We start from the raw sequence: 18,739 nt of genomic DNA on the forward strand, positions 1-18,739 counted from the left end.
GGCAGCAGTGCTAACCATTGTGCCACCATGCCGCCCCCTAACCACTGTGCCACCGTGCCGCCCCAGGGGCCTTGCTGTGTCAGCGATCTCGCAGGGATAAAAGGGGACAGGGCCTGGGTGGGATTGTAGTCGGTGCAGGCTCGAGGGGCCAAGTCGCCTCCTTCTGTACTGTAGGGATTCTATGATTCTATGAAGACATCGGAAGAGATTGACTGAAACCATTTCTATCTACGTTACTGAAAGCACGGCACCAACAGATAAAATTCTAATAAGGCAAGAAAAATAAATAACGTACTTACCCTTTTGTGAATACATTTATTTGTTGCACAACCACCGAAGCCTAAGTTGTCACCTGCTTACTCAGAATGGGGGATATTTCAAAGTACTATTGACAGCTCATTCAGACTTTACAATTAGCTTCCATTACTGGCAAGATTACTTTCCTGTAAGATTTCTTGACCCGCTTGAACTGAAATGCTGCACTTGTTGTCTGAGACCTTGACTTGTGCATAAGTAACACTTTGGTCCCTAACAGCCAACATGCCATTACAGAACATGTCTGATCAATGCACTCAGAGCGGTTAGAGTTCAGCAACATTGCAGAATTTCCCAAATATGATGAAACATATTCTGCAAGTGATCGGCATTTAAGGGACAAAAAGAAGTGACATATTTCGGTAATACCAGAGCATTATAGAATCTTACAGTGCAAAAGGAGGCCTTTAGCACCAACTACAAAGCATTCTTCCTGGATTGTATCACAGCTTGGGATGGCTCCTGCTCTGCCCAAGACCGCAAGGAACTACAAAAGTTTGTGAATGTAGCCCAATCCATCACGCAAACCAGCCTCCCATCCATTGACTCTGTCTACACTTCCCACTGCCTCGGCAAAGCAGCCAGCATAATTAAGGACCCCACGCACCCCGGACATTCTCTCTTCCACCTTCTTCCATAGGGAAAAAGATACAAAAGTCTGAGGTCACGTATCAACCAACTCAAGAACAGTTTCTTCCCTGCTGCCATCAGACTTTTGACTGGATTTACTTTGCATTAAGTTGATCTTTCTCTACACCCTAGCTATGACTGTAACACTAAATTCTGCACTCTCTCCTTTCCTTCTCTATGTACGGTATGCTTTGCCTGTATAGTGCGCAAGAAACAATACTTTTCACTGTATGTTAATACATGTGACAATAATAAATCAAATCAAATCAAAATCCCACCCAGGCCCTATCCCCACAACCCCATGCATTTGCCCTAGCTTGACCCCCTGACACTAAGGGGCAATTTAGCATGGCCAATCAACCTAACCCACATATCTTTGGACTGTGGGAGGAAACCTGAGCACCCGGAGGAAACCCGAGAATGTGCAAACTCCACACAGACAGTGACCCAAGCCAGGAATCGAACGTGGGTTCCTGGCGCTGTGAGGCAGCAGTGCTAACCACTGCTACCGTGCCAGCTTAGTATTCATACTGCAAAGAAATTCTGGCAAAATCTTTATCAATTCAGCAACATTTAATTTGGAACTTTCATTTCAAATATACGATTCAAGCATTCCATTACCTGTATCGATCCAGTAATTATGTATGTTTAATGGTAATTCACACAACAGTTTGCAAATACTGTCAGCACGTCAAAAGTCTTTTATCTCTTTTTGCAGTGCAAGCAAAATTTTATTTTAATTAGATATAAACAATGAGTGTAGTACGCCTCCCACGAATTCCTTCAGCTGCAGAAATACTTTCAGTCTGGGCAAATTAAGTCAGAACCAAGTTCCTCCTGCAGAAATAAATTGCAGGTTGTAACAATATTAATATCTTTATTCATCGCTTCCTCATTCTACCAGCTATCTGCATTTTAAAAAGGACTCTATTATAAATTTAAGTCTGTCAAAATCATGTCATACATTTCTGACTCTTATCTAATTGCACTCTGTGGAGAAATGTCTGTGAAATGGGAAGCAGAGAGAATGCCTGAGGATGTATTTGTTAAGTTTCCTAACTATCTGACTGCTACGTGTCTTTCTGCTATTGTCATATTTAACTGAAGAGCCTGATGGTTCGTTGGCAGGGTGTGGACAGTAGCCTAGTCCATACTGTCACCTTTCTAGTGTAAGTTGGGCCTAAGGGCCTGTTTCCATGGCCATGTTTCCAGGGGGAAAAAGGAAGCATTTGTCAAAGCTAGTAGGCTGGAAACACACAAAGCAAGTGTGGAATACAAGGAAAGTAGAAAGAAACTGAAGCAAGGAGTAAGGAGGGCTAAAAGGGGTCGCGAAAAAGCATTGGCCAGCAGGGCTAAGGAAAATCCCAAGGCTTTTTATACATACATAAAGAGCAAGAGGGTAGCCAGGGAGAGGGTTGGCCCACTCAAGGACAAGGGAGGGAATCTATGCCTGGAGCCTGAGGAAGTGGGCGAGGTATTAAATGAGTACTTTGCTTCAGTATTCACCAAAGAGAAGGACTTGGTGGCTGATGAGTCTGGGAAAAGGTGTGTAGATAGTTTGAGTCATGTTGAGATCAAAAAGGAGGAGGTATTGGGGTTCTTGAGAAACATCAAGGTAGACAAGTCCCCAGGGCCTGATGGGATATACCCCAGAATACTGAGAGAGGCAAGGGAGGAAATTGCTGGGGCCTTGAGAGAAATCTTTGTATCCTCACTCCAGGGGAGGCTACAGGGGAGGTCCCAGAGGATTGGAGAATAGTCAATGTTGTTCCTTTGTTTAAGAAGGATAGCAAGAATAATCCAGGTAATTACAGGCCGGTGAGCCTTACGTCAGTGGTAGGGAAATTATTGGAGAGGATTCTTTGAGACAGGATTTATTCCCACTTGGAAATAAGTGGATGTGTTAGCGGGAGGCAACATGGTTTTGTGAAGGGGAGGTCATCTCTCACTAACTTGATCGAGTTTTTCGAGGAAGTGACGAAGATGATTGATGAGGGTAGGGCAGTGGATGTTGTCTACATGCACTTCAATAAGGCCTTTGATAAGGTCCCTCATGGCAGACTGGTGCAGAAGGTGAAGTCGGGATCAGAGGTGAGCTGGCAAGGTGGATACAAAACTGGCTCGATGGCAGTCCAACGCCGGCATCTCCACATTGATCAAAGAAGACAGAGGGTAGCAGTGGAAGGGTGCATTTCTGAATGGATGTCGCAAGTGGCATTCCTCAGGGATCAGTGCTGGGACCTTTGCTGTTTGTAATATATATAAATGATTTGGAGGAAAATGTAACTGGTTTGATTAGTAAGTTTGCGGACGACACAAAGGTTGGTAGATTTGCGGATAGTGATGAGGCCCATCAGAGGATACAGCAGGACATAGATCAGTTGGAAACTTGGACGGAGAGATGGCAGATGGAATTTAATCCGGACAAATGTGGGGTAATGCATTTTGCAAGGTCTCATACAGATAGGAAATATACAGTAAATGGCAGAAATCTTAAGAGTATTGATAGGCAAAGGGATCTGGATGTACAAGTACACAGGTCACTGAAAGTGACAATGCAGGGGGAGAAAGTAGTCAAGAAGGCATACGGCACGCTTGCCTTCATCGGCTGGGGCATTGAGTTTAAAAATTGGCAAGTCATTTTGCAGCTTTATAGAACGTTAGTTCGGCCGCACTTGGAATATAGTGTTCGATTCTGGTCGCCACGCTACCAGAAGGATGTGGAGGCTTTGGAGAGGGTGCAGAAAAGATTTACCAGCATGTTGCCGGCATGGAGGGCATTAGTTATGAGGAGAGATTGGAGAAACTTGGTATGTTCTCACTGGAATGACGGAGGTTGAGGTGCGACCTAATAGAAATCAACAAGATTATGAGGGGCATGGATAGAATGGATAGTCAGAAGCTTTTTCCCAATGTGGAAGAATCAATTACTAGGGGGCATAGGTTTAAAGTGTGAGGGGCAAGGATGTACGAGGCAAGTTTTTTACACAGAGAGTGGTGGGTGCCTGGAACTCGCTGCCGTGGGAGGTAGTGGAAGCAGATACGATAGTGACTTTTAAGGGGCATCTGGACAAATACATGAATAGGATGGGAATGGAGGGATATGGTCCCTGGAAGGGTAGGGGGTTTTAGTTCAGTCGGGTAGCATGGTCGATGCAGGCTTGGAGGGCTGAAGGGCCTGTTCTTGTGCTGTAATTTTCTTTGTTCTTTGTAATTGTGGTGGACCTCAGTTGTGCCTTTGTCCTATATGGACCACCGTTGTGTGTGTTTGTCATACCTGGACACATCCCCTTCCAGTTTGGTTCCTCCCCTCAGCACCTAGTATAAAGGTGGCTGTCTCCTCCCCCTTGTTCAGTCCAGGTCGGTTAATTGTTGGGATCTGCTCCTGATTCTGTTGTGAATAAAAGCCTACACTTATATTGGCATATCGGTAGTCTTTCGCCTTATTGATAGCGCATCAGTAATCCTCGAGGTAAGTTGGAAAATCTCAGCAAGTCTGGCAGCATCTGCGGAGAGTGAATAGAACCAACGTTTCACATCTGGGCGACCCTTTGTCAGAGCTGATGAGGGGATTTTCAAAGTAACTTCATTGCAGTGTTAATTGTATGTCTATTTCTCTCTCCCCCTTTAAAATTCCCCTTCAAGTTGACCTCTTTGGGGATGTGAGGCTGTGTATTAAATTGTAGGCCTGGAATCCCACACATACTCAGAAGGATTACATTTCTCTTCCCCTCCAATAGCAGCCCAAATGTTCAATGTATTGTGTCCAAAACTCCAGTGCTCTACACAAAAAGGTCTATCCATTCAAATAGGGGAAGATCTGCAAACACATTTTTGTTTCTCAACTTGAACTGAACTTCAATGTGACTTTATACTCATGAGATTTGGGACCTTTTTTTTTAGCCTCATCACCAATGTGATAATTCCAGTTCATCAGTTAGGTAAATAACAACTGTAACATTTATTTACGTTTAACTATAAGACAGAAGTTTACAGCATCATGGCTGCCAGTCAGCTTCCAAGAACATTCTGGAACAGAAACCAGAGCTCACCAGGTAATCCTTCACCCTACTCCCTGATTGGTTCCCTGGATTATGTGACCATTACTCTGCAGATGGACCCTTAAAGGGGCAATCACCACAGTAAACTAAAAGAACAGGAGCAAAATGTTGAAGGAGATTGGTTCCAAATAACATGTTGTTCACTGTTAGAAAAGGGAAGGTTGAGGGATGACTGCTTTAAGGCTGTGAAAGAGTTAATAAGGTAGGTGTAGAAATGTTTCCCATTTGTGCAGAGACCAAAAATAAGTACTAATAATAAAGAGAATCACAAATAAATCCACAGGCTGTAAGATCTGGGATTCACTTTAATTTTCATTATAATACTCAATCAATGCTGATTGCAGACAGAGTCAATGGATGTGAGGCTGGTTTGCATGATGGACTGGGCTTCATTCAGAACCCTTTGTAGTTTCTTGTGGTCTTATTCAGTCCAGGAACAATACCAAGCTGTAATATATCCAGAAAAGACGGTTGAAATTTTATTTATTAGTGTCACAAGTAGGTTTACATTAACACTGCAATGAAGTTACTGTGAAAATCCCCTAGTCACCACATTCTGGTGCCTATTCAGATACACTAATGGAGAATTTAGCATAGCCAATACACCAAACCAGCACGTCTTTTGAACTGTGGGAGGAAACCGGAGCACCTGACGGAAACCCACGCAGACACAGGGAGAACATGCAGACTCTGCACAGACAGTGACCCAAACCAGGAATCGTATCCGGGTCCCTAGCGCTGTGAGACAGCAGTGCTAACCATTGTGCCATTGTGCCAACCACTGTGCTACCGTGCCACCAAGTGAGGTCTTATTAAAGTCCTAATTAAACCTGTTAGCGCTGAGAATTTGGTGTTAACTCAGGTTTATCGGGTTTGGTCTAACATAAGATGAATAATCCCAACTCGATTTTCAATTCAGGTCCAAACCAAAGCGGTTGGGAAAATGTTGGAAGAATGCCAACTGTATTTTCACAGATAACTGAAAAAAACGATGTTAGGGTTAGAGAATTATCAATTATTTACAGAGTATGAACCTTGGCTCACAGGTAATTTCTTTTCCTTGAGGCAGAAGATTGTGGCTTCAAGCCTTAATCAAGATGAAATGTTAAACCGAGTAACCAACTGCCCATTCAGGTGGACAAAAGAAATGCATGTCATTACTGAAGAGCAGAGAGGTTTTACCTCGTGTCCTGGCCAAGACTTATCCTTCAACCAATATTACGAGTGAAAAGATTTTCTGATCATTATCGAATTTCTATTTGCGGCACCTTGCTGTGCACAAATTGGCTGCTGATTTTCTGAACATATACAATAGTGACTAGACTCAATAAAAGTTAATTGGCGGTAAACTTGATGTCCCGAAGTTGTAAAAGGTTGCGATATAAAAATGCAAGTTCTTATTCCACCGTACTTTTGCTGGTCAATAATTTTACTTTCAGATAACTCAATAGCTTAATGGGTAAATGTACCTTTCAATGTGGGAGAGAAATGAATAGAATAATTCCAGGGTTCAATCCTTGGTCTGCGTTCCATCAGGCGATTTTTGCTCAGGTGGCAACTGCAACTTTAAAATGGAGTTCAGCTTCTTGGAGTTGAGGAGGTATGGTGATTGTAGTGTTTGTCCCTTTAAGGGCAACACAGCAGAAGGGGGTCATCTGGCTTAAGGGACCAATTGGGACCAAGAGTGGGTAATCATCCTGGGGGAGGGGGGTTGGTAGAGTCCTCACATAGGCAGTAGGAATCTAGAAGATAGAAAACATGTGGGGACTGGGGTAGTCTTAGGGGTGGGGGTGCTGCCAGCCTCTGTACAGTTTTTCTTATGAATAAGTACGTTTTGTCTTCCTGCTGAAGTCCATGAGCATGCCTCATTACATTGGCGATGAGGAAAGAATAGGTTATTGATGACACTGCCTGTGGCCCAACACCTGTGAGGGGAGAGCAGCCTATAGTCATCTGGGACTATGGCGACTTTACCTGATTAACCTGTTATAGACATAACTGACGTCTCTGTGGAAGCAAGTAACAATGAGTTGCCTGTGCCAGAAGAGGCATCCGTTATTGCAGTTCCCGTTCAAAGAACAAAGAACAAAGAACAGTACAGCACAGGAAACAGGCCCTTCGGCCCTCCAAGCCTGTGCTGCTCCTTGGTCCAACTAGACCAATCGTTTGTATCCCTCCATTCCCAGGCTGCTCATGTGACTATCCAGGTAAGTCTTAAACGATGTCAGCGTGCCTGCCTCCACCACCCGACTTGGCAGCGCATTCCAGGCCCCCACCACCCTCTGTGTAAAAAACGTCCCTCTGATGTCTGAGTTATACTTCGCCCCTCTCAGCTTGAGCCCGTGACCCCTCGTGATCGTCACCTCCGACCTGGGAAAAAGCTTCCCACTGTTCACCCTATCTATACCCTTCATAATCTTGTATACCTCTATTAGATCTCCCCTCATTCTCCGTCTTTCCAAGGAGAACAACCCCAGTCTACCCAATCTCTCCTCATAGCTAAGACCCTCCATACCAGGCAACATCCTGGTAAACCTTCTCTGCACTCTCTCCAATGCCTCCACGTCCTTCTGGTAGTGCGGCGACCAGAACTGGACGCAGTACTCCAAATGTGGCCTAACCAGCGGTTCATAATGATCCGTTGGCTCTATTCTGGATGACCCAGGATTATCTCGACTCAAAACGTTGGTCCTATTCTCTCTCCACAGATGCTGTCAGACCTGCTGAGATTTTCCAGCATTTTCTGACTATATTCTGCATCCTATCCGTTCCTTTTCTCCTATGTACTCTATGAACAGTGTGTTTTGTCTGTACGGTGCACAAGAAACACTACTCTTCACTGTATCTCAATACAGTGACAACGTGACAATAATAAATCATATCTATGGCAACCAGCTTCTTTGCTGTTTTGTGAAACCCCTTGCCATGTTTTTTTTTAATATTAAAGTTGCTACATAAATGCAAGTGATTGGTATTGATTACTGAGACTTTATTTATTTATGGCTGTGAATGTTGCTGGCAAGGCCAACATTTATTGCCCAGACTTAAGTGTCCTTGAGAAGGTGTTGGTGAGCTGCCTTCTTGAAGTGTTGTCGCACAGTCCAGGATGTGAAGGGCACACAGCTCTGCTAAGTAGGAAATTCAAACCAAACACGCTGACAGCTTTAGGTGAGGAATGGTCATTTGAGTGAAGTCAGGTTATTTTTTTTTCCCCCAGCAAGAGACAGGCCTTCGGAATAAATTAGGACAACATTGGATTTTCTAAAAGAACTAAATTAAACATAAACTCGGCCTAACAGTCACGGCCAGACCTCGCTGAAATGAATCAATAGAAAGCTAGGGCTGGCTTTTCACCCTGCCATTTTCCTCTCCTCTTTTTATCAACAATAAGCCACATAAAAAGGAATTTCAAACTTCCAATTTTCTGCTCTACTGATGTGTCGAAAAATCAACAAAAGCACAGAACTGTTTTAGAACCATACAATTGAAAGCAGAACAAAATAAGGTGCAATTATCTGCCTCTAAGATTTTGCACTTTACAAAAATGAACAGAGCACAGACCTGTGTCCTGTGTGTTGCCTTGAACTGAATATTTTTTAAAGCCCAATTGAAGAACTATTGTCACGACCAGAGCACTTTTTAAAAAGCAAATAGTTACAAAGAACTGCTATTAATGTTACCCATTAAAAGATCAGGGATCAGTCAACTGATGTGTTGTAATTAGCTTCTGATCCATGCTACATTTTTTTAAATATGTAGGCAATGCTGGTAAGTCTGCATTTATTTTCCATTGCTAGTTGACGAGAGAAGAGGGTGTTTGGTCTTCTCCTTTTGATGGTGGTGCTGCCACAATGGTGCGAGGTGAAGGATTGCAGAATCTAGGCAGAGGTATAATGATGGGATGGTGCTACATGTTCAAATCAAATGGCGTGTGACTTGGAGATAGGTGATGGTATCCTCACAGCGTGATTAAGCTTTTCCTTTCAGCGGTCGAGACTGCAAGGGAAGGAGGTGTCATGAAGTAACCTTGGCAAGTTGCGAGAATTAATCTTGCAGTTTATCGTATCAATGGGGTCATGATCGAGAGACCCTCCGCAGGGGCCACGGTAGCACAGTGGTTAGCACTGCTGCCTCACAGCGCCATGGACCCGGGTTCGATTCCTGGCTTGGGTCGCTGTCTGTGCAGAGTCTGCACACTCTCCCCGTATTTGTGTTTCCTCCGAGTGCTTCGGTTTCCTCCCACAGTCCGAAAGACATTCTGGTTAGGTGCATTGGCAATGCTAGGCATTGGAGTTCCTTGCCAAGCTGTTCCAGTGCAGTTACAGGGCTGGCATCTGCCTGGCAATGTGGAAAATTTTCCAAGTGTATCCTGTACACAAAAAGCAGGAAAAATCCAACTTGACCAATTTCCACATCATCAGCCCACTCTTGACCATCAGTAAAGTGATAGAAAGGGTCATCAACGGTGTGAGCAAGTGGCACTTGCTGAGAAATAATCTGCTCACTGACACTCTGTTTCTATCAAGCCCACTCAGCTCTTGATCTCATTACAGTCTTGGTTCAAACGTGGGCAAAGGGCTGAACTCCAGCGGTCAGTTGAGGGTGACTGCCCTTGACATCAAGATAGCATTTGACTGAGTGTGGCATCAAGCAAAGCTGGAGTCAATGAGAATCAGTAAGAAAACTCTCCAATTGTTGGAGTCATACCTGGCACAAGGGGAGTTCCAGGACATCACTGCAAGAATTCCTAAAGGCCCAACCATCTTCAGCTGCTTCATCAATACAGTCCTCCCATCATAATGTCCGAAGTGGGGATGTTCGCTGATGACTGCACAAAGTCCAGCACCATTCGCAACTCCTCAGATTCTGAAACGGCCCATGTCCAAATGCAGGAAGACCCAGATAATATCCAGGCTTGGGCTGAAAAGTAGTAAGGACATTTGGGCCAGGCAATAGTATCTCCAACAAAAGAGAATCTATCCATTGACATTCAATGGCATTACCATTGTTGAATCCCTCACTATTAAGGTCCTGGGAGATGTCATTGATCAGAAACTCAACTGGACTGGCCTTTAACTAAATGTCATAATTGATCAAATGTAGCCTTGATGTTGAGGGCCGCTAATCTAACTGCTCATCAATTGCTATACCCATGGTGACAATGCGGCTGGGTCAATTCTCAGATATTTTGGAATTCCTTCAACTTTCTTGAAGCCATTCTTTGGAGTAAGTATTCAGGCAGTCAAAGCACAATTGCTTTTGAAAATTAGTCACATTGCCAAAATAAATAGTGAGAGACCTTTTCTTAAAAAATTGAGTTTTGGTTGGAGAATGTTTGGTCAAAGAAGGAAGAGAAAGAGCTTGCAATTATCTGGTGCCTTTCCTGTCCACTGAACATTCCGAAGTGATTCGTAGCCACCTCACAGCAACTCCCAAATGCATGACCTTCACCATTTAGAAGGACAAGTTGATGCATGGGACATCACCACTTCCAAATCAATCACGCACATAACTTGGACATTTATTGACTGTTCTTCCTTATAATGGAGTCAAAATCCTGGAACTCCTTACCCAATAGTAGTGTGGGAGAACCATCATGAACTGTAAAGAATGCCACCTTCTCAAGGGCAATGCTGAAGGAACAATAAATGCTAACTTTGACAGCAGTGTGTGCATCCTAAAAATGATTATTTATTTAATCCTATGTCATGCAAGTTTGAAGAATTTTGTTCAGCACAATGGAAAAACTACATTTTTTTTCTTGATATCCACCTGAGGTGACAATCTTAGTTTAATAGCTAACCCTAATGGTTAAGTTAAATTAAGTTAAGTGAATCAGAAATAAAACTAGAATATATTTCTATTTGGTGGCACAGCAGCACAGTGGTTAGCACTGCTGATTCACAGCGCCAGGGTCCCGGGTTCGAATCCCAGCTTGGGTCACTGTCTGTGTGGAGTTTGCACGTTCTCCCTATGTCTGCGTGGGTTTCCTCCGGGTGCTCTGGTTTCCTCCCACTGTCCAAAGATGTGCGGGTTAGGTGGATTGGCCCTACTAAATTGCCCCTTGGTGTTAGGAAGACTAGCTAGGGTAAATGCATGGGGTTATGGGAATAGGGCCTGGGTGGGATTGTGGTCAGTGCAGACTTGATGGATCGAATGGCCTCCTTCTGCACTGTAGGGATTCTATGCTTCCATCTGATGCCAGCCAGCTCCAGTTTAATGGAGAGAGAGAGATATATGAAGATGAATGTTCCCTTTACCCTAAGCACCCAGAGATATTTGAGTCCCTGGAGCATTTTATTAACCATATAGAAATCATAGAAATTGACATTGCAAAGTCTGCTGTCTTTACCTAAAAAGGCCCACATGTGATCCAGACCCACAGCAATGTGGCTGATTCTTAATTGCCCTCTGAAATTAACTAGTAAGCTACAAGGTTCAGGGACAATTAAAAATAAGCAACAAGTGCCTTGCCTGCAACTCAACTCCCACATTCATGAAAGGAAAAAAGTGCCTTTATGGCTTCTTATCCAGCCCTCCAACCAAGTGGGTGGCACAGTGGCATAGTGATTAGCACTGCTGTCTCACAGCACCAGGGAGCCAGCTACAATTCCCGGCTTGGGTGACTGTCTGTACGGAGTCTGCACGTTCTCCCTGTGTCTGTGTGGGTTTCCTCTGGGTGCTCCAGTTTCCTCCCACAGTCCAAAAAGACATGCTGGTTAGGTGCATTAGCCATGCTAAATTCTCCCTCAGTTTACCCGAACAGGCGCCGGAGTGCGGCAAGTAGGGGATTTTCACAGTAACTTCATAGCAATGTTAATTTGAGCCGATCTGTGACACTAATACATTTTTAAAAAGTCTTCAGGAGTAAGTTGGCACACACTCCAAGATTTCTTTCTTCCTCTATACCTCTCACCGGGCAATTTAATTGGCAAACAAAATTGTAAGAACTTGCAGGTGACCATTACTTAGCAAGTGCTACAACTCATTCACCAAGATGGTGTCCTGTGCTAACTATGGGCGAAACTGCTTTTGTAGCTTGGGGCCCCAGCATGGCCACCTCAGAATCCCTTTTGCCCATTGAAGCATCCAGAGAAATTAATCATAGTCATAGAGTCATAGAGTATAATCTATATAGAATATAGTCATAGTCATAGTGTATAAGATGTTGAGAGGTATTAATCGAATGGATAGTCAGAGGCTTTTTCCCAGGGCTGAAATGGTTGCCACAAGAGGACACAGGTTTAAGGTGCTGGGGAGTAGGTACAGAGGAGATGTCAGGGGTAAGTTTTTCACTCAGAGGGTGGTGGGTGCGTGGAATGGGCTGCCAGCAACGATGGTGGAGGCGGATTCGATAGGGTCTTTTAAGAGACTTTTAGATAAGTAGATGGAACTTAGTAAGATAGAGGATTATAGGTAAGCCTAGTAATCGCTAAGGTAGGGACATGTTCGGCACAACTTTGTGGGCTGAAGGGCCTGTGTTGTGCTGTAGTTTTTCTATGTTTCTATAGAGGTTTACAGCATGAAAACAGGCTCTTCGGCCCAACTTGTCCATGCCGCCCCTTTTTTTAAACCCTTGAAGCTAGTCCCAATTTCCCGCATTTGGCCCATATCCCTCTATACCCATCTTACCCATGTAACTGTCTAAATGCTTTTTAAAAGCTAAAATTGTACTCGCCTCTACTACAACCTCTGGCAGTTTGTTCCAGACACTTACCACCCTCTGTGTGAAAAATTGTCCCTCTGTACCCTTTTGCATCTCACCGCTCTCACCTTAAACCGATGCCCTCTAATTTTAGACTCTCCTACCTTTGGAAAAAGATATTGACTATCTAGCTGATTTATGCCCCTCATTATTTTATAGACCTCTATAAGATCACCCCTCATCCTTCTACGCTCCAGAGAAAAAAGTCCTAGTCTATCCAGCCTGTCCTTATAACCCAGTAACATCCTAGTAAATCTCTTCTGCACTCTTTCTAGTTTAATAATATCCTTTCTATAATGGGGTGACCAGAACTGTACACAGTATTCCAAGTGTGGCCTTACCAATATCTTGTACAACTTCAACAAGACATCCCAACTCCTGCATTCAGTGTTCTGACTGATGAAACCAAGCATGCTGAATGCCTTCTTCACCACTCTGTCCACCTGTGACTCCATTTTCAAGGAGCTAGATCTCTTTGTTCTGTAATTCTTATGGTTTGTACATGTACATGGAATGAAGCCACCCAAATTCATTGAAATGGTATCTCTTTTGTCACATTCGTAGAAACAGAACAAATTAATTCATGGAGATGCGCCAATAGCAAAATCCAGGGTAAAGTTAATAGTTTGACTGAGAAAGTGGCTATATAACTTGTTCAAACATATACTGCACTGTATCTGGATGAATTAAGCATAACTAGAAAAAGCTATTAGGCTCTGATAAGCTCGAACCATTTTCATAGATCAATCTTTGCCTATCTATCAGAGTCCTCAATCCCTTAACCCTCTAGAGATCCAATTGCTTATGTAATAACCTCAAAAATGTCATTGGAATTTTTCCAATATGACTGATGAAAAATAAATGTAAGTATTTCTTTCTGCAGGTTTCACCTCCACAGAACAAACAATCGATTTGAATGATGCTCCCTTGTGACCAATTCACAACTTTATTTTTCTTCCATGAGAACTTTAATCTTAGTTTCTTACTCTTCCTTTATAATTATTAACTTGGATGATTGATCTTTTCACCATCTTGCACAATATGTTTGGATGAGTTTTATCAGCTGCCTTTCTGAGGCGTTTAAATGGAATAAAGTAGTTTATTTATTAGTCACAGTAAGGCTTACATTAACACTGCAATGAAGTTACTGTGAAATTCCCCTAATCGCCACACTCTGGCTCTTGTTTGGGTCAATGCATCTAACCAGCACGTCTTTCATAACGTGGGAGGAAACCGGAGCATCCGGAAAAAACCCACGTAGACATGGGGAGAAGGTGCAAACTCCATACAGACAGTGACCCAAGCTGGGAATCGAACCCGGGTCTCTGGCACTATGGAGCAATAACATGGGCACACACCAGGAACAAATGGTCTGCGATGGACTCTGTGGGCTGACGCTTGACGGAGAGGAACTCAAAGGTTTGGATGTGGGTGGGAGATTGAAACTGGCAAAATTGACATTACATCGGGAAGCTGGTTCCAACCCATCATTTCACTCAGTGACCTGGACTCCATTCCCACAATCTCATTGGGAAAGGCCAGTAGCCACTTCAGATGTGTTAATATCAACTTTGATATGGGGTTTCTACATTCATTTTGAGCTCATATGTTTCCAGGGCTCCCTGGAAGTCACAAGGCAGCAAGGCTTGAATAAAGGGGCAATTTGGGGGTGGAGTGGGGGTGGTGGTGAGTTGTTGGTGAAGCAATCTCAGGGAAATATGCTGTTTATTTTCTTATCATCATTGATGATCTTTGATGAAGTTATGCATGGTCTAGGTGGATAGATAAAGTTGGAAGCAACCTTTTAGTGAACATTACATCAAACTATCTCTCAGCATTATCGATTGTTAAGTGATCTTACCTGCATAACGATGCGGCAACAATAATCTCTCCCTCAATGTCAACAAAACTAAGAAGATTGTCATCGACTTCAGGAAGCATAAAGAAGAACATGACCCTGTTTACATCAATGGGAACCAAGTAGAACGGGTCGAGAGCTTCAAGTTTTTAGGTGTCCAGATCACCAACAACCTGTCCTGGCCGCCCCATGCCGACACTATAGTTAAGAAAGCCCATCAATGCCTCTACCTTCTCAGAAGACGAAGGAAATTTGGCATGTCAGCTACGACTCTCACCAACTTTTATGGATGCACCAAAGAAAACATTCTTTCTGGTTGTATCACAGCTTGGCATGTTTCCTGCTCTGCCCAAGACCGCAAGGAACTACAAAAGGTGGTAAATGTAGCCCAATCCATCACGCAAACCAGTCTCCCATCCATTGACCCTGTCTACACTTCCTGCTGCCTCAGCAAAGCAGCCAGCATAATTAAGGACCTCATGTACCCCGGACATTCTCTCTTCCACCTTCGTCTGCTGGGAAAAAGGTACAAAAGTCCGAGGTCACGTACCAACCGACTCAAAAACAGCTTCTTCCCTGCTGCTGTCAGATTTTTGAGTGGACATCCTTGCATTAAGTTGATCTTTCTCTACACCCTAGCTATGACTGTAGCACTACATTCTGCACGCTCTCGTTTCCTTCTCTCTGAACGGTATGCTTTGTTTGTATAGCATGCAAGAAACAATACTTTTCACTGTATGTTAATACATGTGACAATAATAAATCAAAGCAAAAAATCAAATCAAAATAGAAGCAGGAGTAGGCCATTCAGCCCTTTGAGCATGCTTTCCCATTCACTTTGATCATGGCTGATCATCAAATTCAATACCCTGATCCTTGCCTTCCTCCCATATCCCTTGATCCCTTTAGCCCCAAGAACCATATCTAATTTCTTCTTGAAATCAGACAAAGTTCTGACCTCAACTACATTCAGTGGTAGTGAATTCCACACATTCACCACACTCTGGGTGAAGAAATCTCTCCTCATCTCAGTCCTAAAAGGTTTACCCCTTATCCTCAAACTATGACTCCCTAGTTCTGGACTCCCCCACCATTGGGAACGTTCTATCTGAATCTATCCTGTTTAATCCTGTTTGAATTTTATAATGTTCTATTTCTAGCGAGCTTTTGCTCGTACTCTATTTTCTTCCTCATTAACCTTTTGGTAATTTCTTGCTTTTTAAAAATATTCCATCCAATCTTCTGACCTGCCACTCATCCTTGTGCAATTATGTGCTTTTTCTTTAAGTTTAATACTACGTTTAATATTTTTAGTTAACCAAGGATGATGGGTCCCCTCTGAGAATTTTTATATCTCTTTGGAATATTTCTGTTCAGCATATTCTGCGATGCCCCTTAAAATGCCTGCCATTGCATCTCTATTGACTGACCCGTTCACGAAGTTTCCAGTTCCATTTAGCTAGCTCTGCTTTTGTGAATAAGGGTTTTTGGGAGGGAGTTCCTATTTCATTGTGATGGTTAAAGCTGATGTATGGCAGTGTGTCATATTTAAAACCTTAATTGGTCCCAAGAAGTCTCCTTGTGTTTCCATAACTTTCTGCCATAATTAAATTCTGGATGTCCAGGATAATCATTTTGTTACCTGTGTGGCTCTCTCGATGGCACTATAAGTTGAGCAGGTTATCATTTTTATTGTGGAATTATCCTCCTACTCTGAAAACTTTACAGGAGCCAAGCAAACTGATTCAACAAAAACAAGACCAATCATTCAAATTTTCATTGCACTTTGGTAGCTAGCAAGAGATCAGATGAAGACTAAAAAATAAAGGTTATTTCGACTACAAGAAGCAAATAGAAGGAGGTTACCGCGGGGATACATGTATGTTCCTTTCTCTGGCTTTTCAACTTCGGAAGGTGGCCCTGTTAGCAGTAAAAGCATTCCATTCACTGCCATTTCAATTTATGTGATCAATGGTCCTCTAACTCAGAATAATCCAAAGGAACCTAATTACATGCAATATTTCTACCTCCTAATAGTGGCAGAAAATGCATATCAAATCACTGCACATTTTCACAGTTAATGTCACATGATTCAAACCTGTTCTAATGTGCAGTCTGTATTGAGATTCTGCATCCCCTGCTTATCCTTTCTCTTCTAATTTCTATTTGCTTTATTTTCTCTCTCAATGTTCACTTCCTCAGTATCAGTTAACCACAGGAGTGGCAACTTTCATTTGCTACTGAAACAGCTGCAAACAGCTTAACCCACCATAAATCACCGAATAAACAAATTTATTGGTTGGACTTGATGATTTGATTTGTTTTATTATTGTCACATGTATCAGTATACAGTGAAAAGTATTGTTTCTTGCGCGCTATACAGACAAAGCATACCGTTCATAGAGAAGGAAACGAGAGAGTGCAGAATGTAGTGTTACAGTCATAGCTAGGGTGTAGAGAAAGATCAACTTAATGCGAGGTAGGTCCATTCAAAAGTCTGATGGCAGCAGGGAAGAAGCTGTTCTTGAGTCGGTTGGTACATGTCCTCAGAATTTTGTATCTTTTTCCCGTTGGAAGGAGGTGGAAGAGAGAATGGCCAGGGTGCGTGGGGCCCTTACTTATGCTGGTTAATTGGATGGATATAGTTGATCACTTAAAACAGAGGAAAATATAAAATAAGTTAAAAATTCCAGCTTTCATTCTTCACCAAACATCTCCACAAAGGTAATTGGGATGAATTTTAATCGGTTGTGACTCCTTGATTGCTGTAACTAATTGAATGAAATCTGGTTAAGATTGTAGAATGTTCAGAAATCCCTCAGAGTTATGGTTTATGAGTTGGCACTTTGGAACAGCTACAGAATGGGAAAAGGCCTGTTTTTATTTTAATGGCCATGGAACAGCAGCCTGTCTGTGAATCACACCCCAAGAGATATTAACATTTAAACAATAGCCTGAGACTGAAACATAGAAACATAGAAGATAGGACAAGGCAGAGGCCATTCGGCACTTCGAGCCTGCTCCGCCATTCATTACGACCATGGCTGATCGTCCAACTCAATAGCCTAATCTTGCTTTCTCTCCTTAACCTTTGATCCCATTTATCCCAGGTGTTATATCCAGCTGCCTCTTGAATACATTCAATGTTTTGGCATCAACTACTAACTGTGGTAATGAATTCCACAGGCTCTTTGGGTGAAGAAATTTCTCCTCATCTCCATGTTAAATGGTCTACCCTGAATCCTCAGACTATGACCCCTGGTTCTAGACTCCCCCACCATTGGGAATATTCTCCCTGCATCCACCCTGTCTAGCCCTGTTAGAATTTTATATGGCTCTATGAGATTCCCCCCTCATTCGTCTGTGAAAACAGTCCTAACCTAGTCAATCTCTCCTCATACATCAGTCCCGCCATGCCTGGAATCAGCCTGGCAAACGTGAGTTCAAGCATGGCCTCTCCTGAAGCCCCCGCAGTGGAGCCAACTCCAGATTTGTCGGATAGTCTACAAACCTCATTAACGCCACCACCCCCAAAAAGGCCCAGCAACAGACAGTCCCATCAAACCATTTACATAGCTTACCCACAACATCAGGACAATGGCAAGCAAACACCTAATCAAGTCATCCCGAAAGCAGTTACCACATAATGCAAGACAAAACCAAATCAAGATTGGACAAGCAGATAAGCCATCCTAGCAACTACAATATGGGTGGAAGAACACAAGAATTTAGTTTTTGTTTTTTAAGAAAAGAAAGGGGTGCAGTTCAGTTCCAACAGTCCAGGAAGATTCAAGCTTAACTCCCCAGGTGCATCGAGATCCAGCCTGAGGAACAAGGAGCCGACGTCAGCATTGGAAACCTCACCACTGATGGAACACACCCCAACTGACCTGGAACACAGCTAAGGGCTTCATCGATGTCCGGGATACGGTACCTCCAACCAGCAAAGCCAAGGGGGAAATGAAGCCTCATTTTGAAAGCATCTATCCAGATCCCAGTGATGAGCATAGATCCTGACACCCCAAGCCCCAATCTAGTCAGTCAGGAGAGGGCACAGTAAGAAGTCTCACAACACCAGGCTAAAGTTCAACAGGTTTATTTGGAATCATGAGCTTTTGAAGTGCTGCTCCTTCATCAGATGAGTGGGTCGACTTGAGTGGGTTTGTGATC

This window comes from Mustelus asterias, chromosome 14 (genome assembly GCF_964213995.1).
Source record: "Mustelus asterias chromosome 14, sMusAst1.hap1.1, whole genome shotgun sequence".
Taxonomy (NCBI): domain Eukaryota; kingdom Metazoa; phylum Chordata; class Chondrichthyes; order Carcharhiniformes; family Triakidae; genus Mustelus; species Mustelus asterias.